We start from the raw sequence: 26,951 nt of genomic DNA on the forward strand, positions 1-26,951 counted from the left end.
AAATAGATTAAGGACCTGAATATAAGACATGAAACAATACAATACATAGAAGAAAACATAGGAACTAAACTCAAGGACCTTGGACTTAGAGGATTTTATGAATTTGACCTCAAAGGCAAGGGAAATAAAAGCAAAAATAAATGAATGGGATTACATCAAACTAAAAAACTTCTGCTCAGCAAAAGAAACCATTAACAAGGTAAAGAGACGACCATCTGAATGGGAAAATATGTCTGCAAGCAATGCCTCCAATAAGGGCCTAATATCTAAAATATACAAAGGACTCATACAACTCAATAACAACAAAAATACAAATGATCCAATCAAAAAACGGGCAGAGGACCTGAACAGACACTTCGCCCTAGAGGACACGCAAATGGCCAACAAATATATGAAAAGATGCTCAAATATTGTTAGGTATTAGGGAAATGCAAATCAAAGCCACAATGAGGTACCATCTCACCTGTTAGAATAGCTATAATCAACAGGACAAGTAATAACAAATGCTGGAGAGGATGCAGAGAAAAAGGAACCCTCATACAGTGCTGGTGGGACCGCAAATTGGTACAGCCACTATGGAAAACAGTATGGAGGTTCCTCAAAAAACTAAGAATGGATCTACCATATGATCCAGCAATCCCTCTACTGGGTATTTACCCCAAAGACTTGAAAACCCATATCCAAAAAGATATTTGCACACCAATGTTCATAGCAGCATTATTCACAGTGGTTAGGACATGGAAGCAACCAAAGAGTCCTACAACAGACAATTGAATAAAGAAGCCGTGGTACATATATACAATGGAAGAAGATACTGCCATTTGTGACAACATAGATGGACCTCGAGATAATCATGCTAAGCGAAATAAATCAGACAGAAAAAGTTGAAAATCACATGGTATCACTTATATGTGGGATATAAACCCAAAGCAACAAATGAATAGGACAAACAGAGACTCACGGACATGGACAATAGACTACTGGTTACAAGAGGGGAGGGAGGGGGAGGTAGATGGGATAAAAGGGGTCAAATATGTGGTGACAGAAAGAAATCTAACTATGGGAAGTGAACACACAGTATAAATATATATATGTGTGTGCGTATACACACACACACACACACAGACACACACACACACACACACACATATCCCTTACTGTTAAAGCATACAGCTGAAACTTATTGGATTTCGTTAACCAATGCCACCACAAAAAATTTTATAAATAAATAAATAAAAAGAAACTGACAAAGCTAGCTGCTTCTGAGGAAATGAATGGGGTGCCTGAGTATGGAAGTGAAGGCATACTTTCAATACAAACACATTTATATCATTTAAATTTTAAACCATATAAAAATTATTACTTGGTACAAACAAATAAGAAATAAAGCAAACAAGAAAGAAAGTTACATGGCAAAAAGTACAAAGAATTATACAAAATTCCATCCTTTGTCCTAATAGTCCCAACTTGAAGAAGAAAATGCTAAATACATGAAGATTAGTTACTTAGATAAGTATTTACTGAGTACCTACATGTGCCAGGCTCTATTCTAATCAATGGGAATAAAACAGTGAACAAAATTGAGAAAGATTCCTCACTTCATTGAACTTACATTTCAATAAAGAGAAATAAATAATAAACCAGTTCATAGATAAACAGTACATTAGATGGTTGTAAGTGCATCGAGTAGGGAAGAGAATAGGGGGATTTGATAGGGGAGTGGATAACAACTTTAGTGGGGTGCTCAGGGAAGGTCTTAGGGAGAATGCGACATTTGGGTAAAGACCTTTTAGGAAGTCAGAGATCAAGTCACATGAATACCTGGGGGATGCGGGGATGGGGGGTGCGATTTCAGGCAGAGGGAACAATAAATGCAAAGTCCTGAGAGAAGAGCACGCTTGATGTGCTAAAGGAAAAGCAAAAAGGTCATTATGGTTAGGGTAGATGGCTTAAGAGGGGGAGATCAGGAGATAAAATAAGAGAGACAGGCAAAAACAGATTGTATAAAGAAATCTATGGATAGTCAGATAAAAATGCAGACTTAAAACATCTAGACTGTACCACAAAAACTTAGCAAGGAAGGAGAAAGGGTTAAGTATTATATTTAAAAACTGGGAGGGTATAGGGACTAAATGTAAATGAAGTTTCTATACTTCACTTGAATTGGTAAAACATCGATATCGTTAGATTGGGATAAATTATGTATATATAATGTAATACCCAGAGCAATTTACCTAAGCAAACTACACAAAGAAATATACTCAGGCATTATAAGTCAAAATGAAATCTTTAAAAAATGTTCAAAAAAGCCATAGGAAAGTGAAAAAAAAAAGAGAAATAGTAAGCAAACAGAAAACAAATAATACAATGGTAGACTTAAACCTTAACATATCGATAATTACCTTTAATATAAATGGTCTAAATACAACAATTAATAGAGACTGGCTCTAGTATAGGTGCCTGTCAATTAGCTTTTTCGATTGTAATGTGCCTGATATTAAGCTTTTGATTGCTGAGGTATCCACTTCAAAGACATCCATCTTGAATAGACACATATTGCCAGCTACATATAACTAGATAAAGAACCAGGCTACCCCACCCAGGAAGTCTCCCTTTTAGAAAGCCTTGGGTGACCCTCCTTTTCCCTTCCTATGCTTTAATTTCTACTCTTATGTTTTAAATTCACCAATAAAGAGGGAACCCATAAAACCCTAAGCAGCTCATGTCAACCTAATAAAGGCAACCCCAGGGTTTGTGTGTGTGTCTGTGGTGTGTGTCTTTCTCTCTTTCTCTCTCATTCTCTCTCTCTCTCTACCAGTGACTGCACTGTGAGCCCCAGAAGTGTCATATCAAGACCCGTGAGCAATAAATCTTGTTTTTTCAACGTTTCCTATTGGTTGTTGCTTAGGTGTGTCTTGCAATCATAATAAGAACCACAACAATGGCTCTAGTGGGGGAAATGTCTGGGATGGGAGGGGGCTTGCCAGAAGTAGTTTGGGCTCAGGTAAGTAGCCCCAGGCGTTCCTAGTTGACAGCATCGCCAGGCTGAGCCTAACACAAAACACTGACAAAGTGGATTAACAAAAGACTCAACAATCTGTTGTCCATAAAAAACTTACTTCAAATATAAAGCCACAGGTCAGTTGAAAGTAAAAGGCTGAAAAATATATACCATGCAAACATTAATCAAAGAAAAAAAGGAAGAGTGGCCATATTACTATCAGGGAGGTAGACTTCAGAGCAAAGGAAATAACTGGAGACAAAGAGGGACATTACATAATGACTAAAGGATCAATCCACCAGGAAGATTTAACAATCTTAAATGTGTATGCACCAAACGAACAGAGCCTTGAATGTAAGAATCAAAACTGAAAAAAGAAACCAACATAGCTGTGTTCCAATAAAATTTTATTAATAAAAAGGGGTTGGGCATAGTTTGCTGACTCAAATAATCAATAGTATTGGAATACTGGCTCTTCATTTTGAAGGAAATAGATCCCAACTTTATGCTAGTCACAAAAATAAATTCCAGATACATTAAACATCTAATTGTTAAAAACGGAAATTTAAAATAATTCTGAATAAGTTAAAACCTTCCTAAGAATAAACACAAAATCAAGATGATATAAGGTAAAATACAGCCTAATTTGATTACGTAAAATTTTAATTTTTCAATGTGGTGAAAATCATCACATAAAGTATAAAAAGAAATGAATATTTCCATTTCCAGTAATAAGGCCAAATCTCCCATGGAAAACATCTTAAAATGCTGGTGTAATGTTTTTAAAAATTTAGTTTGAAAGCATGGAAGAGGTGACAAGATGGTGATGAATAGATCCGGAAAGGTAAGCAAGACACTGGCGCACTTTTCCAATACCAGTTTGATGGTTTTATGCGGCAAGAGTGGTACAAGGATTGAGGTCCAGTTTCTGCCTAATGTAGAGTCTCACATGAGACTCTCGCCTCATTAGCTGAGAGCAAAAAAGGCTACATCCTCAGGGTAAAGGTGAACACAACATGCTTATAGTTAGAAGCCCCAGAAAGCCTACGCTCTCAGATCAGGGTGAACCAGAGGTAGATCAAGCCTTTCCAAAACCACAAGCCTTGGCTCAGCTCACTCCCTGACTGAATTAAGGTGATCAGTTCCCACTCTTATCTGTCTACAAAGGAAAAAACAATGATCTAGACATTGGAGCTAGCCAACAAGGACTTTAAAGTAACTATAGTTAACATGTTCAATTACATAGAGAGAAAAATAAAAATAGATGAAGATGGAGAAGTTCACTAGAGAACTAAAATTTGTTAAACGTTCTAGAATTAAAGGTTATTGTAACTGAAATTAAGAGCTCAATAGATGGGTTTAACAGGAGACAAGAAGTAGTCAGTGAAATAGAAGACAGGTCAATAAAAAAGATAAAAACTAAAGCACAGAGGTAAAATATGAAAAGCAATAAAAAAGTGTAAGGGACATGTGAAAAAGTCTAACACATGTGTAATTAGAGCCCCAGAAAGAAACAAGAATGGAACAGAAGCAGTTAACAATATGGCATTGTGCGCGTAAAATATTTGTTAAGAGGGTAGATCTCATGTTAAGTGTTCTTACCATAAAAACAAAAACAAAAACAAGGAGACATAAGAAATCTTTTGAAGGTGATATATGTGTATATTACCTTGACTGTGGTGATGATACCTCAGGTGTATGATATGTTCAAACTCATCAAAATGTATACATTAAATATGTGCAATTTTTGTATATTAAATATACCTCGATAAAGCTGGAGGGGAGGAGAAATATTTACTATTAAATGTGATTTAGAACATGGGAGGAATCCTAGGATTTCAGTTTCACAGGAAAGCTTTAGACAGGAGTGCAGAAAAAGTAAATGCAGAGAGTAAAACATTTAAAATAACAGAGAAAACAAACAAAAAAACCCAAACAAATACACGTAAAAAGGAATGCTAGCCACAATATTCACTGGCACTGAACTTTAAAGCAAAATAAAATATCTATAAATTAAGAAACAAAAATAAAAACTGGACAGAAGCAATATTTGAAGAGAAAATAGTTGTGAACTTTCCAAAAGTGATGAAGATTTCAACATACAGAATCAAGAAGCTCAGAGAATCCCAAGGATAAATATGAAGAAAACCACACCATGGCACACCATCACAGTAAAACTGCTAAAAACTAGAGGAAAAAAATTCTCAAAGTAGCAGGTGGCAGAATATATTACCTTCAAATGAACAACAATAACACTGACACTGGAATTGTTTTTTTTAAACAGGGGCAAAACAAAAAATATCCTTCAAAATTATAGGTGAAAAAGATATGTCCAGACAAAAACGGAGAGTTCATTACCAGCAGACCTGAACTAAAATAAATACTAAAGAGAGTACTTATTCAGGCAGAAAAAAATATATACCAAAAGGAGATACAGAAATGTAGGTAAGAAGGAAAAACACTAGAAAGGTGTTTTAAGGAAATATTGATATCACAAAATAATAGCAAAAATGTTTGTGGGGTTTAAAACATATGGAGAACTAAAATGCATGACACCAGTAACTAAAAAACAGGGTGTCTACTAAATAGAGTTAAAATGTTAAGTTATAGCATTTTCTGGAAGGTAGTAAAAGTTATAATGTGTATTAGATTATAGTAAGTCAAGCATACCTGCTGTAATTTCCATGGGACCCCCTAAAGGATAGTAAAAAATGCGTAACTAAAAATTGGAGAAACGTGAAATAATAAGTGAGTTTTAAATGAATCCATAATAAGGCAAGAACAAAAAAAAGAATGTAAATTGGAAAAATCAAGCAGAAAAAAATAGTACTGTGGTATACATCAACTCAAACAGATTAAATACTCCGCAGTGAAAAGACTAAGATCATCAGACTGAATTTATGAAACACACACTAACTATATAAGTACGGCTTACAAGAGATACACCTTAAATAAAGATACAGAAATGTTAAGGGTAAAATAGTGGAAGGAGATACACTAACCAAAAAAAAGCTGGTCTAGCTACACTAATAACAACGATTTCATCTCTAATAATACCACTGCCTTGAAAAGACATATTTTATAATGATAAAGAGTCAAACCACAAAGAAGAAATAATAATTCTAAATTTAAATACATGCAACAATTTAGTTTCAAAATATGCAGAGTATAAATTAATAGAACTAAAGAAAAGAGTAAATCTATAACCATAATGTTAGAATCAAAACTTTTGTACAATAACTAATAAAACAAGCGACAAAACCTTGGAAAGGATATAGAAAATCTGAACACATCTAACGAACTGGAACTAATTGATATAGAACAATGTACCCAACAATGACAAATTACACCTTTATTTCACATGCACACAGCACATTTACCAAAATTCACCACATGATGAGTAAAAGCAAGCCTCAACAAATTTTGAAGGACAGAAATAATTCAAAGTGTGTTCTCTGACCACAGTAGTATTAAGCTGAAACTCAGTAAAAAGATAACTGAACAATTCTCAACCATTTGGATATTGAGTAAATATCTAAATACTCTCGAGTCAGGTAAGAAATCACAAAAGAAATCAGAAAACATTTTCGATGGTATGAAATCAGCATATTACATAGAACATATTAGATACAACACAAAATAAGATAGTCACTTCAAACCCAAATATTTCAGTAATTGTATCAAATGTAAACAGACTATATATATGCTTCAGGTAAGACCAGTGTTGTCAACTGGATTAAAAATAAAAGAGTCTAAGTATATGTTGTTTTTATAAGAGAAACATCTACAATAAGGATAGAAAAAGGACGAAAACTATAAAGTTATACCAGGCAAGTTCTACTAAAAGTTGATGAAGTTATATTAACAGCGGAAAAACAGTCTTCCAGGCAACAAAAAGCACTACAAAAGACAAATGGACACAGTATGATGATAAAAGTTTTAGTTCATAATGAAAATGCAAGAATTTTGATTTGTATGTATCTAATAACATATATTTGTATGTTAAGATATATAAAGCACCAAAAATATATAATCTGAACCTAATCATGAGAACACATTAGATGAATCCAAACTGAGGAGTATTCTACAAACTAAGTGGTCTGTACTCTTCAAAAACTTCAAGGTCATGAAAGATAAAGACCAAGGAACTATAATAAGGAGTCTGACTTCATTTTTTTGATGTTTCACTGTTGAAAGCTGTTAAGCCTCATCTCTCCCTTTTCCCGTTGTCCCCCACATCTGGGCAAACTCATAGAAAGCCTCAGTGCTCCTCCTTTGATGCCGGAAGGAGATTCAAAATGCAAGGAACTTGTGCAGGAATTCTGACCCTGTCCCACCCCTCAACCACAATAAAAACCCAGGCCAGTCTCCTTTCCTTGCCTTCTCAAGCCATTTCAAACCTGCTCTTCCCAGAGACCCCAATTATGTAAGTTAATGAACTTTCTCATACTCTCCTGGTGTGTTTGTGTGGGGTGTCATCAATCTTGACATCCAAACCAAATTCTAAGTAGCAGTCCATCTGCCTTTGCAGGTGACTGTAACAGGAATCACTCCCAATTAAAGAAGACTAAAGGACAACTCTATGAGATGCGTGATCTAGCATTATTTCTGTAAAGAACATCAATGTGACAATGGGCAAAATCTAAAGAAAGTCAAATTAAATAATAGTATTATATTAATGTTAATTTCCTAATTTTGATACTTTGGTTATGGACCTGTCATTAGGAAACGCACACCGAAAGATAAGGGGGCATCAGGTCTGTAATTTACCCACAAATGGTTCAGAGAAAGAATGACACACACACACATGCACACGTGTGTATACACATACAGACACTTAGAGAATAGGCAAATGCGATAAAATGCTAACATCTCAGGAATGCGGTGAAGTATGTATGTGCAGGAAATATTTTGTACAACTCTTAGCAAGTTTTCCATAAGTCTGAAACTATGTTGATATAAAAAATTAAAAGAGAAAAATAAAGCAAAAGCAGAATTACAATGCTAAATCTACAAAGTAGGATGTTTTAACCATTTATCTTAGTAACTGATAAAACAATCAAACAAAAAGGATAGAAAAAATTTAAACAACACTATTAACAAACTAACGGACATATACAGAACACTTAACTCAACTGAAGAACACATAAATGCTATTCAAACGCACACAGAACAGTCACAATATTTAACAATGTTTGGAGCCGTAAAGGAAAATTCTACGAATTTCTACAGATTGAACTCACAAGAGCAGTGACCAAAAGGCAATAAGATATTTTTAAAATCCTGAAAACTCATTGCAATAGACAGAATAACAGTTCCTCAGGCATGAAAATGAATACTTTCATATAAAATACATGAGAGAATTTAGATAAAATAGACAAATTTCTAGCAAATGATATAACTTACCAAAACTGACTCAAGAAAAAAACCTGAACAGTCCCTATAATCATGAAAGATATGAAATTGGTAGTTAAAAGTTTCTTAAGAAACCCAGATGACTTTGCCAGCCAATTATTTTAAACATTCAAGGAATAAATGATTCCCATAATCATATGGAAAAATTCTTCCATTGTATAAAAAAAGGAAATATTCTTCAACTCATATTAAGAGACTGGCATAATCTTAATAGCAAAATGTGAAAGAACAGTATCCAAAAAATCATATTTTCACTCATAAAACATAGGCATGAAATTCCTAAACAAAATACTAGCACACTGAATTAAGCAATATAAAATAAAAATAGATCATGCCCAAGTTAGACTTATTTTAGCAAGGAAAGATTAGTGTAACAGAAGCCAATTAGTATGATTCACCGCAATTACAGATTAAAAGAGAAAAATTATATAATTTTAACAGTACAAAAGAGCATCTGATCAAATTCAATATCCACTCATGATAAATAGTCTTAACAAACTAGAAACAGAAGAGAACTTTCTTAATGAGACAAAGGGTATCTACCAAAAGCTGAAGGTGAAAACCATGCTTAATGGTAAAATGTCAAAAACTTTCCCTTTGAGATAAGGAGCAAGAAAAGAATATCCATTATCACCACTTCACTGAACAACATTGGCTGGATGTCATGGCCAGTACAATAAGGCAAGAACAAGAAACAAAAACTCTAAGGATTAGAAAGGAAGAAATAACATTCTTAGTTGAAGACAATGATGGTAAGTATAAACAATCTGAAACAATTTGTAAGTTATGAGCAAACAAAAAATGAAATATATAAAAATATGAAGTATCTAGGAATCAATTTAATAAAAGTTGTGCAAAACTCTTCCCTATGGGGAAATAATATAGCTTTACTGAAAAACAAAAATGATAAGTGAATATAAATTTAATGATTCACAAATTAAAAGACTCAAGTTCTTTCCAGATTGATTTATAGAGTCAGTAGAATAAAAATTTCAACAGGTTTCATGTTTAAGTTGACAAGCTGATTCTAAAATTTACATGGAAATACAAAGGCCAAGAAGAGCTAGGTCACTGATGAAAAAGCAGCAAAACAGGAGATATCAATACATATAAAACTGTAATGATCAAGATCATGTGGTACTGACATCAGGATAGACAAAATGACCAACAGAAGAGCGTACAATCCAGACAACAGATCCATGAATAAAGGCACTTGCTATAACAGACTGGGCATGTCGGATGACTGGGAAAAGGACAGACTTATCAATAAATGGAACTGGAACTAAATATCTGTATGAAAAAAAGAAATTGTATCCATATGCAAATAAATCAGTTATAGGTCAATTAAAAACCTTAATGTGAAAGGTAAAACTATAGGATTAATTATCTTGGTAACTAAAAAATTCTTAAACAAGACACAATATGCATTAACTATAAAAGAAAAGACTGATAGATCTAAGCACTTTACATAAAGAACTTCTGTTCATCAATACACTATAAAAAAAAAAATGAAGAGACAAACCATAGAGTCAGAGATATTTGTGATACACACAAGTGACAAAGGATTAATATCTAGAATGTATAAAGAATCCCTTTTGTTTGTAATATCACCATTTTTGCAACTCTAATAAACTAATAGATCTATGCACTGAAAATCAATAGCTGCTAATATCACAGAAGGGACAAGCAGACATTATGTGCTTTCCAAAGAGAAACTTAATACCCATTATGAAGTCTTGGTGAAAAGAGCCTCATTCTGATTTAGCCTCTAGATCCAATTACCAATTTACAGTAAATACAAGAGACAGAAACTACACTATGGGAATATAATCACAAAATCGATGTTACGGGAAACTCCACAGGACAAATGATACAGTTTTTGCAACAAATGAATTTCAAGGAAAAGAAAGAGAAAGGGGACGATTGAGAGACAAAGATGACATTTAAAAAGATAGGCAAAACTAAACTATAGTGTTCAGGAATACAAACTTGGGTGACAAAACAAAAAAAATAAGTGACTGCCAAACCAGTCAGAGAAGGGGCACAGGGGGTTTCTAGGGGCCTCCTGGAAAGTTTCAATCTCACGACATGTGGCGTTTACAAGGGTATTCACCTCATAATAATTCACTAAGTTGTACATCTGTTTTATTACCTTTTTGTATTGTTATTATATTTAACAATAAAAATTTTAAACATTAAAAGACCTAAAAATTAGATAATGATAATTTGGAAGAAGGGAAAGGGAAGGGTAGCAATATAAGTATCAACATCCTTACTTTCCTAGCAGGAAGGCAACAGATAAAATCTTCAATTTGTAAATCAAGAGAAAGAGGCAAAGCATAGTGTTTAAAGTATTACTAGTCTATGGCATGCTACCCCGAACACGCCCAATCTCGTCTGATCTCGGAAGCTAAGCAGGGTCGGGCCTGGTTAGTACTTGGATGGGAGACCATCTAGAAATACCAGGTGCTGTAGGTGTAAAAAAATAAATAAATAAAATAAAGTATTACTACACAATAGAGAATGACTGTCACTGAGACTTATAAAAAAACTTGAAAAGAAAAAGGGTTTAGTATTCCAGGTGAGAGAGGAAGTCACAGCCTACAGTTATAGTAGGGCTGGAGACAGAAAGAGATGTATTTGAAAATTACCTAATAAATAAAAAACAATCAAACAAGTCTGGTATAAACAAATATTAAACTCTAATAGTATATTTGTGTTTCAGAGTGGTATGAGTTAGCAATTCTCACGGTACTAATGTATACTATAGGAGTGAGCAAACAAATAAATATGTTGTGGTTAACAGGAGTCAGGTGAAAGAAAACTACGGTGTTAAAAGCCAGGAAAGTGTTAGTCTAGGTCAGAGGAGGGAGGAGTAAGTGACTGGTTATAACTAGAAGTGGGTATAAGGAGTTTCTAGTTCCTAGTAATGTTCCTTTTCTTGATCTGGGTGTTAAATAGTTTGACTTATTAATGCAGTGAGATGACATAATTATGTGTACATTTTTAAAGCTGTCACCCACCAGGGAACTGGGAGAAAGGGAAGGCAGGCATGGATCTGAATACCACCTATGATATTTTCATGTCCTTAGACAGCTGGCTCTGGTTCTGCTTTGAAACTGGGTTGGGGAAGGGAGGAGCATCACTGACAATCAGCAGTAGATAAACAGTCAGATGAAGAGCCCATAGGATATTCCCATTAGCAGCCATCCCAGACTTGTTATAAAAATGGTAAATTAATTCAGCATACAGTTATTATAGCACTTAACATATGACCCTATCAATACTTGGGCTCTAAACCCACTTTTGCCAGAGCAAAGATACAGAAATGGATACAGACAGCACCTTAGCACAGAGGGGAGAAGGAGAATCTTATTTGTAAATGACTGTGACTCTCTGCTGACAATAGCAAAAAAGAGACCCTTATCAGTCAGCTGACTCTGATAAAAAGGCACGTCAGTGCCAGGGTCCATGCTCCCGACTGCTACAACCCTGACCTCTTCGGCAGATTCTAAGCACTTCTGCTAATGGGAACTACAGCTTCCAATCTGGCACATAGCCAACCTAGTCTCCGAGGACCAGACTTTACGACTGCCCTGCCCGTCTTGCCAAGAAGTCAGACTCTGCAACTTCCCTTCCGTAACCTGTGCCCTCCCAGGAGCAAGGGAACAGGCTGCCTGCTACAGCTGCTGAAAGTCAGAGTCACTGACCCATTTCGGAAGGGGGAGAATGAGCACTAAGCAAGAGCTTTCATCTCACCATCTGCATCAAAGTCAGTCTCAGGGGCAATCTCTAAAAAGGTCATGAGGAAGAGTGGGATGTTACAATGCTAAAGCAATGAAAAAGTTTTAAGTGTGCCCACCCCCAACATTATATTTTTTCTTTCTGTACAATAGCCTATGAACTGCTGCTAACTCATTAATCTGATCAGAGAGAAAGGCTACCATTGAAGTAAAAATAAAGTGGTTGGGAGATAAAACAGGCTCTGAATCATCCTACGGATGCAGCCATTACACAGCAGGTAAATCCGCTGTCCCAAGGCTTTGAAGCTCCCTATAATTCCTAGGAAAGAGCATGGTCCACTTCGACCATGTTCTTTGTTGAGAGAAGTCTGCAAACTTTATCTAAAGACTTCAGGGAACAGGCCATCATGTCAGGAGAAACAAGCCACTCTCCTATAAGAGACTCCAGCCCTTTCTCCTTCTGGAGGTTGCAGAGCATGGCCACCTTCACATCCTCTCCCTACACCTCACGGAATCCAAAGATGGGGTACGTAAAGAAGAGAGGTTCAGATCCGTAAAGAAGAGAAGTCTGACTCTGTACCTTCTAAGTCCTAACGTAAGAGAGCCTCTCTATTTCCTTAAGAAATTAAGTCTATAAATAAATTGCAAGATAAAAAAAAATGAGAGACAACACAAGCTGGAAAGGGAAATATAGACACGTCAACAAATTGCAATGTATAGATTTTACCTGGCTCTGACTCAGATGAATGAACTATTTAAAAAAACACTACTATAATCTGAGAAATTTAAAACACTAACTGGATATCTAATGACATTAAAGATTTTTTCAGATATGACAATGGTGATATAATTCTATTTTTAAAAAGTCCTTATTTCTCGATACACGTTCTGAACTACTTAAGGATTAAATGATATGACTGACTATGACATACTTTAAAATAACCGGGGTGGCAGGAAGATGAACAAGACTGGCCGTGAGTTAATTTTTTAAACTGGGTGATGGATACATATGCATATTCTCTTCAGGTATATATGCACGTATATGTACCTAATATATTGTATAATGTGTCTTTACATTTTCAAAAATAAAAGCTTTTCTTTTAAAAGTTAGATTGTCTCCCAGAGTCATTAGGCATCTAGCTCTTCTCAGACAACTGAGTGAAAGAAAAATGCCTTTTCTTCTTAGCTGAGCCTATAATTGAGAATACCACCCGACACATCTCTGTAATGAAAACCACCTAAACTCGATGAGGAACAGGGGATGCCCTGCCTGCTGTCTCAAAAGCCAGTACCCCGTCACTGTCAGTAGGTGTCCGGTAGCCAGACACCACCTTGCTCTCTGCTCCACTGGCAAGGCCTTGCTGCATCCATTGCTCAGGATGCAGGCAGCCTGCAGCAAGGTAAATTTCTGGTGCACCAATGCTGAGTACAGGAGTCAGTCTGTCTCACCCCCTCCCTCCAGTCAGGCTCCTCCCTTGCTGCACTCTTTTTTTCCTGCGTCACAAACACAAAATGGAGTTACTGGGAGCAAAAACAATCTGTCTAAAATGGCTGAATGCAGTAGGGAGTGCCAGACAATAAAGAGAAGGGAAAGGGCACCCCCTGCTGTCCAACAGAGGGACCTTATTTTTCTTTCTTCACTGTTTTTGAATATGTCAAAAGAATCAATCCTACAGAGTCCAAGCTAATTTTGTCATGACTCTTGATACTTTCGTTGAATTCTAAAATCAGAGAATAGAAATTGAGGTGTGAGAAGGAAAAATAATTTTCAGTCTCTATAAAGTCAGCAGCCTGAGTCCCGGTTATTGCTTGGTTATGATTAGCAATAGTTTCTAAGGGCCCACAGCATGGAGGGCAGACCCTTTTCAGTCCCACTTCCGCAATGACCTAACAGTGGAGTCCCACAGCTACAGCTATCACTTCCCCAGGAATTCCTGTAGCAGGCTTCTCTCAATGAAGAGCACAAACAGGAAATGGAGGCATGGGGAGTTGCCTGACATCCTGGAAACTAAATTCTTAAGAATTACAGGTGGGAGTGAGTAACCAGGGTAGGAAAAAGGCCTTTGGTATCTAAATTCGGTCACATCTCCAGGGCTGAAGGAGTCAGGCTGAGCCACAAAGCAACTCCACCTAACTTTAATTCTCACTCAGGGCTTACTCAGGGCCACACACTACCTGCCCTGCCCAAGATGAAGCCTGCAGCATTTGTCCCTATTCGGCAGGGAACACCCTCCATAATCTTATGCTACACCTTCTTTGAGTAAGCCAAGTACCTTATGACTAAAGGAGAACACAGGAGAAAGGTGGAAAAACAAGAAATGTTGACAATTCTATGGGACCAAGTCACCAATGGTTCTGCTATTTAAATGAGGCACCACGATGTCCAGAAAGTGATAAAACTGCATACAACACATATGAGCACAGAATCCAAATAGGAAGTTTTAAAAAAAAGTGGACTCTGGTGCCACTATAGTTCTCTGTAAAGAAACAGGGTCTCTGTGGAAGAGTCCTAGAACTCCCCCACACATTTGAAAGATGAGAACATTCAGTAAGACCCCTAGGGAATAACAACAAACCTTCTGTGAGGGTAACATCGCTCTGGAATCATGAAGTCCACCCAGCAGACAGTAAGCCACGGTCATGAAGCTTTGCACAAGCTGATTCTGGGACGAGGTCAGAGCAAGAGTGTCCTGCCTTGTGCTCATATAGGAAAGTGCCCACTGGAGGATTTCTGATGTATACCATTCCTAGATATACATCAGAAGAGGGAAAAACAGATACACAGCAATCCAAATGAACAGAACAGCTGTTATTCCTGCCCAGAGGTAACCAGATTCCCACCACTGTTCTCTCGGCCAAAACAAATCCCCATCTGCTAAATCCCGCAGAGCTGCACCGTCATGGGTGTGCAAGCTCTGAGGAGGGATGGAGCGAACTGGCAGAAATGGATAAACCTGAGGGGCAGGAACAAAACCAGATGGAATTCCAAAGCGACAAGAATGAAGTGCTGAGAGTTGGGAAGAAGGGGGCAAATGGGAGTCTGAAAGGGTGGCAGAAAAGCAGTATTAGAAATCTGGACACTTCACAAAGCACCGATCATTCACAGTATAGTCACTAAGTTTCCCACAGACACTTTCCCAGTCCACCCAGGAAGGTGACTCAGTAAGGGAGTGCTCAGGAAGAGATCTGCTTCAGAGATGCTTCAGAGACGTGGATGGGTAGGGACATTGCCCCAAGCAAGTCAGCAAAGCGGTAGGAGAGGTTTATTTAAGGGAACTGTAAAGCTAGAGGGCAGGAGAAAAGGCAGCAAAATAAGGTACTAGCAATAAAGGCTTTTCTTTTCTAAAAAATGGATCAGGATCTAAATAAGGTCTACACATTGCAATTGGGTGACATATTTTAAAATTCTCTTTTAATCTGTATGCTCTCCTTGATCTCATTTTTTACCTTGAGACCTATTTTCTGAAGAAATCAGGACACTGGCAACCAGTGAAAAGCAAAGCGCACTGGAACAGGGCCATGACAGTCCCCTTAGCTGTCTCCGAACTTGCCTGCCTTCTTGCCCCTCCCTTACACCAAATACTGGATTCTGAGCCCAAAGGACTTGGGGGTCTGATTCTGGCTTGGTATTTACTTGCTACGAGATCTTAATAAGCAAAAGATTTATTAATCCTGTACGTCATATTTCTCAGTTATGAAGACAATACCTACTAGGCAGTATTGTTTTAATAATTAGAAATAATATATGATAAGCCTCTATCACAGTCTCTGACATTAAATAGGCATTCTCGAATAAGAAAGAATGAGAAGGCAAAAAAACCTTCATCTTTTTTTTAGGTCCTTGAAGCAGTTTTAATCTGTTCTGTCTCACTCACACCCATCCGAATACTGAAAAATTGCAGATTTCTAAGCTATTTTCTGTAACAAAGGATCCTAGAAATACCCTCCATTTTATTCAGGGTACTGGGAGGGGAAGTAACAGTGTAAAAGCATAACAAAGAGAACAGATGGAATAAACACCCAGCCCCCAGCCTGAGTCTGCAGATGCAGCTGCTGGTTTTCGTCATATTGCTGTTTTTTTCCCTTCTTTGTTCCTAAGGTAGAAGCCAGGAAAGGGTGGGGAAGGAGGGGGAGAAGGGGTGGAGATCAGGGCAGGACCATCGTCACTGTTACTGAAAGTCACCTGATGTTCTCCTCCAATCCCTAGTCTCTGACCTCACAATCTGGAACCTGAGCCAAAATAGCTCAACTGCGCACACCCCGTGGCTGAAAATAAAAATGCAAGCAGCATAGGAAAAGGGAAATTTTTTAGGATTTTTAGCAGTGTTTCTTGTCAAGAGGAAATTTAAACACACACACATACATAAACATACACACGGAGAGTCTTAACTTCTAATCTAATAGATACAAAAGAAATAAGTCACTGACTCAGAACAGAGTTGGGATCACTATAGGATCAGGAGGGAGGAGAGACTGCATCATCTCTCATATACATGGGGTTACCAACGCCCTGATGTTGTACGACAGGGGTTCCCTTACCCAAGGGAGCTGAGAGAAGAACAAAGAGCTTTTTCAGTTAGAATCTGATTTTTCAACGGGCTAAGATCATTCTGGAGAGTGAAGTAAAAGATGCTGTTACATACTTTGTAGAAGTGAATACTAGCACTCTGCTCTGCGGACATTAGTCAGGTGCAAGTACTTCTATAAACCCCGTTTTCAAGCATCTTGGACCCTGGCAAATTTCCTTCTTAACCTTTTTGTCCTTCCCATCATAGAAATAAGATGACCACATTATAGAAAAATTGAAGGAAAAAAAATCTAGCATCCTAAAAAAAGTTAGTGTTCTGATAATATACCCTTCCAATCTTTTAATTCTGCATTTTTTCTGTAAAACCATTGCAGTAAAGGTTATATGTAATTGTTTCCTGCTTTTCCGGCCTAACGTTGTATTATGAGCATTCTTCCACACTGCTCCGAAGGTAACAGACCAGAGTCAGAAATGAGACAGTTATGGGGTACTAAGTACTACAGCAATTACTCCCAGAACAAAAACTGAGAAGGAAGCAAGAGAAAAATGAAGTAAGTCACCCCTCTGAAGACCATACCCCTTTATGGAGTGGTGTCCCCATGCTAGTGAGACAATGCTCCGCTCCTACTCCAGAGTATAATGCTCCAGCCAACTAGCTGGAGGTCTGGAAATCCTCTTCGCAGAACTTTTCAAGTTTCTCTTTTCCATACCACAATGGCTCAAAGGCTCTAGAATGAGTTTTTATAGAGCTCGTATAGGTAACTAACTGTTCAGTCATGACAAGAGAGAGTTTGCTGGGAAAACAACAAGAAAAGGATACATATGCATGCTAAGATGCAGTCAAATCAAATGGTTTATTGCAGCCACTGTTTCAAACAAGGACAGATTACTGCATTATTATATTTCTGTTTTATCCTGGTGTTCATTATAAAAGTAATGAATGCTTATGGAAACTTTAGAATTTTTTTTTAAATGAGAAAGATCTCTATGTACTGGATATGAAAAATCTCTAGGATATATAGAAGGTACAGAACAGTATAGAGAGCATGTTACCCTTTGGTAAAGGGAAAGAAATTGAGAATCTATATTAGTATTTGCTTATAATTGTATTTTAAAAAAACACTGAAAGGATAACCTAGAAACTAAAATGGTCATTCTAGAGGGAGTGGGGGAAAGGATGGGATGGATGAATACAAGAGTGAGAAAAAGAGTTTATATACCATTTTGACTCCTGAACTCCCTATATTGCCTGTACAGAAAAACAGATAATAGAGAGGTGGAAAGAAAAGCCCCAAAGGAATCATTCTGTGGTAGAGATACCCCTAGTGTCCCCTGAACACTAGTCTGTCTACTACTTCATGTTTGGAGGGAGATTTGTCCCCTATCAGCAGAAAAATTCAGACCCAACAGTTCCCAAAGAGTGTAAGGGCTCCTCAGAACAGTGCCTTTGCCTTGAGGCAGCAATTCTGGGCTCCAGTATGAGCCAACAAGCACTGATCACTCTCCTGCTCACCCCAAAGCCTAGCTTTGCTCTGGAATTTCCTGGAGATCCCAGTCTTCCTCCTAATTGTGTCTCTGCTCCCTGCCAACTCCAGGTCTCCTTGGGGAGAGAACAACCAAACTTGAACCAGAGTTACGTCTGCACAACTGCAATACTCTTCCCGATCGGGTCTTCCTCCGGTTTCTCACCAACCCCTTATCTCTGTCATATAAGCCTGAGAGACCTCTAAGCATCTGCCGCACCCACCCTCTCCGGTCTGGTCCGTCTCTGTGGTTCCCAGCTACTTCACTGACTCCAGGAAATGTCTTCACAGCATCCTTCTAAGATGCCTTTCAAGACCTTGCTAGGAAGATAGCAAAAACAAAAAAAACAAAAAAACCCCGAAAACTTTTGTAGAGAAAAGTGCCCCTGAAGTAGAGCTTCCAAAATGTTAAATTGTTTCCTATGTGATCATGTATGACCTCCATAAAAACAAAGATAGGACTTGTACGATACCTACTCAGCTTCTACAGTCCTTGTAACTTGGACTCTCTGGACCCTTAACAAAGACCTCATGTAATCCATACGTACACTAGAGGTTGTGAATTACTGGTAGAAACAGACATTTAAGTAGAGGGACTGACTGCACCAAGATGACAGAAATTCAGGCAATACTGATCTCTTACAAGATGGTTTAGGTCTCAAAGAATGCCATTTAAAAGGACTTTTTTTTCCAGAAATCAAATCTAGAATCTGCATGTAATGGTGGATGATATCTTGGGTTTAAAAGGTATCATTTCAGTCTACGTATGTCTAGAATAGTAATACAGGCACACACTAAAGTTTGAATAGCTAGAAAGAGGCTCTAAAACTGAGATTATTTTAGGATAATCAGGAGTCAACAAATGACACAAAAGGGTTGACTGTAAAAACCTTTCTGTACCAGCAAATTATATCCAAGGCAAGCCAGGGGTATTCCTTGAAGGAAATAAATTTAGTATCATATCTCTGGAAAATTATCAGTATATAATCAGTGGGCAGTTCTATTACGAGCTTGAAGTAGCTATTCGGCAGAAACTGAGACAGAGATAGGATTATGAACGTATATATACAATGGGGTTACAAATATATTTATGATGAACTACCAAGCTGGTAAATACAATCCTCTATTTAAGCACTCTGAAAGGAAAGCTATGCTTTCGTGAAGCTATCAGACTAAAACAAAAACATTCTCCAGCCTCTGGGCCCCCAAAAGAACACTAAATTGCTCCTATTATAAAGAATCAAAAAGGTTTTAGCTTTGCTGAAGACTGGGCTTATTAATGGATATTAACTCTTATCGGGTATTAACAGCTGTTTCAGAAACATGGCAGTATGTTTACATGTTAAGTTTTGTTTAAATCTATGATACTTCTAAATTGATTTGTTTAAATAAATTCAGGAAATGGGGGGAGGAAAACTAGCTGCGACAGAACAAAATCCTTTAGTAAAAGAGCAAGTCCTCCAAATGAATTTCCTGACCGGCAGAGGGCAGCAAACCAAGCAGTTTGTATTTGAAAACAACAGAGGCTGCCTCTCTCTAACGTGATTACATCACTAACAGACGTAACAATGACACATCTAAAATAGAAGAGATCCATGTGCCATCTGGTGGCGAAAAGGAGAAAGAGCACACTGCAGATATATCAAATTCCTCCAGTTTAGAGGGAATTAAAGTTTAATTTTATCTTTATCTGATGACACCCTCCCTGAAATCTCTACCAGCACACTGAAAAAGTAGACTGAAACTCTGACCAGAATCAACAAAACAACCCAAGAACTTTTAAGAAAGCTGCCAAAAGAATTTGAGATGACGGACAACACCAAAGACACTTTATGCAAGGAAAAAGAAGAAAAAAATCTCTATTAACAGAACCAGAAACTTAGAACTGAAAGATATCTTTAGGTTCATCTCTCTCATTTTACAGATGAGGAAAGAGTCAAGGCATGAAGGAAATCTCTGGTGCAATCTCATTAGTGATCAAATTAAAACAAGATACCACATTCCCTCTATCAGACACTACAATAAATAATTTCTTATTTTTGTGGAAGTGTAAAGTGGTATAATCCTGTACCTCACAATTTGAGCCCAGAAATTTTATTTTAAAGAATTGTGCAGAAACACAAGTGTAGAGATAAATATAAAATGATGTTTCCTGCAGCACTGCTTACAACATAAAAAACTGGTAACAAATTCTCAGTGAGAGATCAGTTGTATAAAATTGTATTAATTACTCATTTGACAGAATATAACTACTAGAAATAATGCGATAGATCTATATGTAGTGATATCAAGAGATGCTGAAATATGTTTAAATGTAGGAACAGTATATACCATATGGGATCACACAGGTTACATTAAAAATATGTGTATTCTCTGACATTTGTGATTTTCTCTTAATTCCACTGCCCCTTAATTTTACAGTAAGGTTCTATTTGACAATTTCCCTCTTTCCCTCACCTGAACCAAAGGAAAAAAAAATGTTATCCATTTCTTTATCAGAATAGCATATGCCTATTAAAGATATGATTAACCACAGTCACTGAGGGGAAAAGAGATTTTTTTTAAATTTTATATCTTCAGTGTATTCTACACATTTGTTGAAATGAAGATATCGCCTTAATCTAGGAACTTGCTGTAAACAGGACCATGGTGACAGAGAGGAAGACACAGAAAGTGCGTAAGAGTAACAGTGGAAGTCTACGGAAGCTCCTCTTCTGATTGTTTCAATTTTCTCAGTGAAGAGAAAGAAAAACATCTTCAATGGAGAATGAAGATAAAGAAGGTGTTGGGCCTTTCTGAACAGAAAAGGTGTGAAATAACCATTTAGGAGAGTAGAAAATCAAATAGACTAGCATTTTTAAATATCTGACTGCTTGGCAAGGCGAGGACCAAGCAGCGTTGCAAACTGAGCAGAAGAGAGCCAGGAGAAAGAACAGCCAGGGAGGTAGAAGGAGAAACAGCACCTGCTGTCCTAAAAGCCAACTGCAAAAAGTATGTCGAGGAAGGCCAGTTTTAAGTTTTCCTCCAGCCATGTTCATTTGCACAACTACAAGTGCAGGGTGGAGAGAGAGATGGAATTAACATGGAGTGTGGTCTTGCCAATCAATTATGTTGAAATGAGAGAGAGAGGTAATGGAAGAAAGGAAACAACAACAATAACGAAGAAGTGATTATTATAACGATTAACGATGGAATTTTAGCTGAGGAGAGTGAAGTCATCAAGGGGGCTAAGGACAATGAAAGGTGGTGAGATAAACTGGAAGTCCCGGTGGGGCTGGGGGATTACTGGGCTCAGGGTACTAGAGTGAGCAAGGTAAAAACATAGAATGTAGGTGGTATGAAGCTGAGATTGTGGAAAGGCTGCAGTTACTGGTGCTGGACCAGAGGACAGAATGAGTGAGGCAGGACAGAAGACGAGGTCCCTGGAAAAAGATAATTTAAAGAATTGCAAAGTCAGAAAATTCGTAGGATCACGATCCTCTTGTATAAAAACTGCTAAGAAATAAGACAGAAGCAGTACTGGAATACTGCAGAGCGTGGCCAGGAGCCAGGAGCTAACCTGGCTGAGAGAGAAGAGGAGTAACTAGGGTTGTTAGTAGATGATAGCACAACGAGAGGAAGTGGGTGATATAATTTGAAGTCATGAGATTCAAGATTATGGGTTTTTAGAAAAGAGAAAGGTGGTATGACCTGCACGTGGCAGTGAAGAACAAAGAGAACATCTACACCATCTCCGGGTCCGCTGGGGTGAGGTTTATGGAAGAGAACAGAACCACCACCACATTGAGATGACAAGAGAGAAAGTAGTGTCGAGGAAGAGCCAGGTCTCTGTTAGAGCAACAAGGTGAAGCTGATGAGAGATTTTGCTAGTTAACGAACTGTGAATTCCAGGGGGCACAGTGGAAGGGTTTCAAGAATTCAGGTGAGATGGCAGAAGGAGACAGAACAGGAGATCACAGAAACTTATGGGGGTCCGAGTGTGGGAGATGAGGATGACCTGGGAGTCTGGGCTTCCTGTGGAGAGTGACATAAATCGAGATAAATGGTGTAATAGTAGATCCAGTGGATTCGAGGCAAATAGTGATGGCAAGGTTAGGAACATAAAGGGGTAGTTTAGGTTCTTTTTTACACCACTGACAAGGGGAGAGCCCAACCCAGAGGTGTGTAAGATTCCTTGTGACCCCAAGTGATAGAGGTAGATTTATGTTTTTAAATCACAGAGAGCATTATCTGACACTATGGATCCTCCCAGCTTCTTTGTGCTAACAATCTGACCGTATTCAAAACCCAAGAGAAGTTAGTAAATAAAAGACAACTCCAATAAGTGTTTGCTTGCATAGCACCTCTGGTCTTAATTCCATATGCCTGAGAGAAATAAGGAACTGATGGGACCGATGTCTTTCTACCAAAAGGCTCCTTGAGTAAAGTGGGGCATGCTGTGCTCTTACAAAATCTTGTTTCTAGAGGTTAAAGTTGAAGAAATAGCAAAGAAAGATTCACTAGGACATTTCCTGATGGAGATTCAACTGTGTGAGTGCCCCCTAGTGGACAGAAGAGGATCACAGGGAAAGGAAAGGTCCTTGGATCCCTTTTGGGAGAGGGGATTGTTTCCCCACCACAGTCTCCTGCCGAAGCGTGAACCACAGAGGTCCTAGGTGAGCAGTAGACAGGTAAACCTACCCATTGCTGCCAACAGTTCTGACCTGTGGGCCAAGAGCACAAACCTTGGGATCTGGAATCGCCCAGTCAAATGCTAACTAGAATACTGTTATTGTTCATGAAATTCTCAGATCTTGGTCAAGATCTTACTTTTTAGCCAGAGTTCTTTCGAAATGACTGCCATTAACCACTTAGAGAACTGTTCTGATGCTCACGGTTCTCATAATGCCCCTCGTACTTTAACAGGGAGATGATCTAGTGCTACATATATTGTCCACTGCACATCTACTAAGGGGGATTCGCTTGTGGATCTTACGAGTCCAAAAGGTTTTTGGAAAGGAGAAATAAACCTAAAAAGAAAAACACCACTGCACTTGTTACTCACCACACTGTTTCAAAAGGTAACAGTTTTAATGGGATTGTGCCATCAACAAAAGAGGGTAAGAGTTAGAAGGAAAGCAGAAAGAAAAAATAGTTATCTTGTACATACAGATAATGATCTGATGCCACCACAGTGATGAAAAAGCTCCCTCGGAGAAGATGAAAACAAATATAAACACTGAACATGTTCTCAAGGAATTCAAGAAGTGGAGTCAACAAAAAGACCACGATAAAAAAAAGCAAAGTGAGAAAGTGAAAAAGAACTAGGACTTTCATAATACCGCCTATCAAATCTGCATTCAAAATACTCTTTTGGCTAGCAATAAATCGATGGTAAATTTCTGATTTATAGGAAGTCAAGAGTTCAGAAACAAGAGAGTAATCCTTGAGAGAGAAAAATGTGTAAGAGAACCTGTCGTATAAATTTGAGGACCGTTCCTCTCTCTTAGCTCTTCTCTTAAGAGGAAAAGGCACACATCTTCTTGAACCTTAGAGAAGCAGTGGCTGGAGACCTTTGACTATTGGAGGCAGATGTAAAAAAAAAAAAATATCTATATATCTATAGATATATAGATATATATATATATATAGATAGATAGATAGATAGATAGAGCCATGTTTAACAAATAGGAGAGAGTTGTATTTAGCAAGCGAGAGAGGAAATAAGGCAATATTATGAAAACCTAGTGTCCAAATAACTTCCTCATCAAGACGGGCAACTCCTGGGCTAAAGTCATCTAAGCAGGACTTCTACTAGAACAAGATAAGCATGTCTTATTTCTCCAACTGAATTAATTTTGCTACAGTTGAATCTACTGTAATCAGAACATGGCTCCTTTTCTTCAACCCTAAATATCTGGTATTTCATTTACTTTCCCTCTTCCAATGTCGTTCCTTTTTTATACTCCTAAGAGTCACTGCCAATTCAAGGACATTTGTGCCTGAATGACTGAAGTGGTTGCAGAAGCCAGTGTATCCCCTTCTTCCAGTTTCTGTCTGGATTTAAGCTTTCTGGAGCCCTTAGGCAGGGACACACACTTCTGGGAAGCAGAGAGTTGGAGCAGGGGCTTTGGAGTCACATGGTCTGGAGGTGAACCCTGGCTCTGGCACTTTCTCTATGGCCTTAAGAAAATTTTTAACCCATGTCTCTACTTTTTCATTTGGAAGGTGGACTATTCGTAGAGTAGTAATGAGTATTTAACATTATGCATGGGAGAACTGGTAACTGAAACTGGTCACTAACTTAAAAAAAAAAGTAAGGAGGAAGGTTCTGAAATGTTATACCAGACATGTTTAAAGCACCAGATGCAAAGTAAACCTTGCTGATGAGATCTCGGTCCTCTGAGTCCTCACCTCTGAAGTTTCTAGAGACTGAAATTCCTCATCTGATAAAAACCTACACTCTAAGAAGACCAAAGTCTTTTTTACTAAAGTGTTCTTTTTGGAAGCATGTTGTGAAGAAGGGGGCTACTTGGGAACAGTCTGTACTGAGCATGCCAGCATGAGCACCAAGATAGGGAGGCTCTCTTGGTGTAGCATCACCAAAATACATCAAAAAAGAAGGGGCAAGTTAGTGACCCCAACCACAGTGGGTGTTATACATGGCATTGGGTCTGCATACAACACTTCTATCTGCTACTTGATGCCCATGCATACAATATCAAAGCAACTATTTTGTCCCCAAGAAACGTACCTTAAAACAAGCCCTTTCAAATACTGCTTGCATCACCATATATTTAAAGAGTAATTCAAAAGGAAAAAAAGCAAGAAAATGTAGAAGAAAAAAATAAATCAGATAACACTGAAGTCAGTAAAAAAACTGAAAATCCTAAGAAGAAATAATTTTTTAAAGGGGGAAGTATTTGTTCCTTGGGAAGAAATGACTGAAAACATATAGATGTAGCATGATTGACGAGAAGCGGGAAGATTTTGTTGCATCTGAGTATTACAGAGAACTATTAGAGTTGGCTAAACAGTTAAGTACTTATGACTATAGCTGACAGGGGAAAAAAATCTCTTCTAGGAATTTCTGAAAATAATCGATTAAGACTTAGGATGTCTGGAAAACTGCTCATGATTTAATAATTTTCAAGAACACCTTCTCTAGTGCTTCCTAACGAAAAGACTGGGAAATTAAGATTATGCCAATTTAATATCTGAAAATCCTAACTGAAAGTAAAGATATTTAAAGAATGAAGACTAGTTAGAAATTTCCTTCATCAAAAGAGCAGCATCTACTAGTGAAGATTATAACTACATGAAAATCAATAATGCCATTAAACTGACAAATTCATATTCTTTTCAGATTAAGATACAGAGATTTCTAAGAATAATTTAAGGAAAAAAAAAAAAAGCAGAGCTGTTAGGAAGTTAGAACCTTCAATGAATAGAAAGTAGCTTCTGGGGCCAAAGCTGAGAACTGAAGGAGTATTAACAAGTTTGAGCACACTGTTGGAAATAATGAAAGACGAGATAAGGTCTTGTTTGGATATTTTAAAATACTGTATACCAATTTGCAGTGGGAATATAATGGCAAGGAAAACAACTAAACTATAGAAAAATCACACTACAATCAATGGTAACACAAATGTAAAAGATAAAAGAAGCATGAGGACAGAAAGGGGAAGAAAGGGACCTGCCAGTGTACATTTGCAGTGATATTAAGAGCCTGGCCACAAGAAAGGGACTTACGTCAGGGATCAACAAAGGGATAGATTCCGTGAACTTAAGAATTAGCAAACCATTTGATTTTGATTGCCATTGTCAACTAGTCTTTGCTGATGTACCAGAGTAGTAGAAGTGGTCATTATCACAACGTTTTAAGAGGGTGTAAGTAATTCCCTGAGTTGGACTTTTAGTTTGGAAGGTGACAGTTCTCTTAGAAAAGGCCACTGTGCTCTAAACGCTAGGACAACAGGAAAGGCCTGAACACTGTGATCTCACATTCCTAGATACACACATGTAACTAAGGGCCACCAAAAGCACCTAGCTATCTGTTAGGCTCCTTATTAGAACAAAGTGTAGCCTTGTCCCTTAAAGAAAAAAAAGTCTTTAAAAATGCTTATTTACTACACAGGGGGTGAGGGAAAGCTCCAAAGTTGTACTTCATTTTCATCACTAGGGTCATAATAAACCTTTAAGTAAACAAAAAAGCTAGAAGAAGATAGAGATATAAAATTATCACAAGGCATATTAAAGGAGCACAAAAACCGTAAGAATTAGGAAGTGCAGAAATAAGAGGGCAAAATAGATCAGCTCTTCTAAAATAAAGGGGAAGATATAAAGGTGAAGAAGAAAAACAGGAGTTTATGCGATAAAAGGAATGAGAATTTATATGAAAAAATGGACCAGAAGTCAAGATTCCTGGATCTGGTCATATAACCTTGGGGAGACAACCTAACTATTCAGTTTGCATATTTTGCAGAGTGGAGATAATACACATCCTGCCTATCTCGTAAGGCTTCTCTGGCTCCTTTGCAGGTCAAATAGAGTAATGCTATGTTAAAACACAAAAAATTGTAAAACACAATACAAATGTAAGCTAATGGTATTATTACTTAAGCTGTTCCTCACCTTCCAAACAAAGGTTAAGTATATAGTAGTTTCGACTTAAACTTACTTTTCTTCCCTGTCAGTTAAAAGCACAGCTACTGGTCCTTCTGTACTCTTAAAAAAAAAAAAAAAAAAAAAAAAAAAAAAAA

The 26,951-nt window shown here is 37.6% G+C and overlaps 1 protein-coding gene and 1 pseudogene across 1 annotated transcript in view; one reads left to right on the forward strand and one right to left on the reverse strand.

Moving 5' to 3' along the window:
- Positions 1-26,951, reverse strand: part of DIAPH1 (diaphanous related formin 1) — an 86,072-nt gene that overhangs the window by 20,861 nt on the left and 38,260 nt on the right.
- On the forward strand, positions 10,777-10,894 carry LOC120581796 (uncharacterized; annotated as a pseudogene).

This window comes from Pteropus medius, unplaced genomic scaffold (genome assembly GCF_902729225.1).
Source record: "Pteropus medius unplaced genomic scaffold, Ma_sr-lr_union100, whole genome shotgun sequence".
In the NCBI taxonomy this organism is placed as follows: domain Eukaryota; kingdom Metazoa; phylum Chordata; class Mammalia; order Chiroptera; family Pteropodidae; genus Pteropus; species Pteropus medius.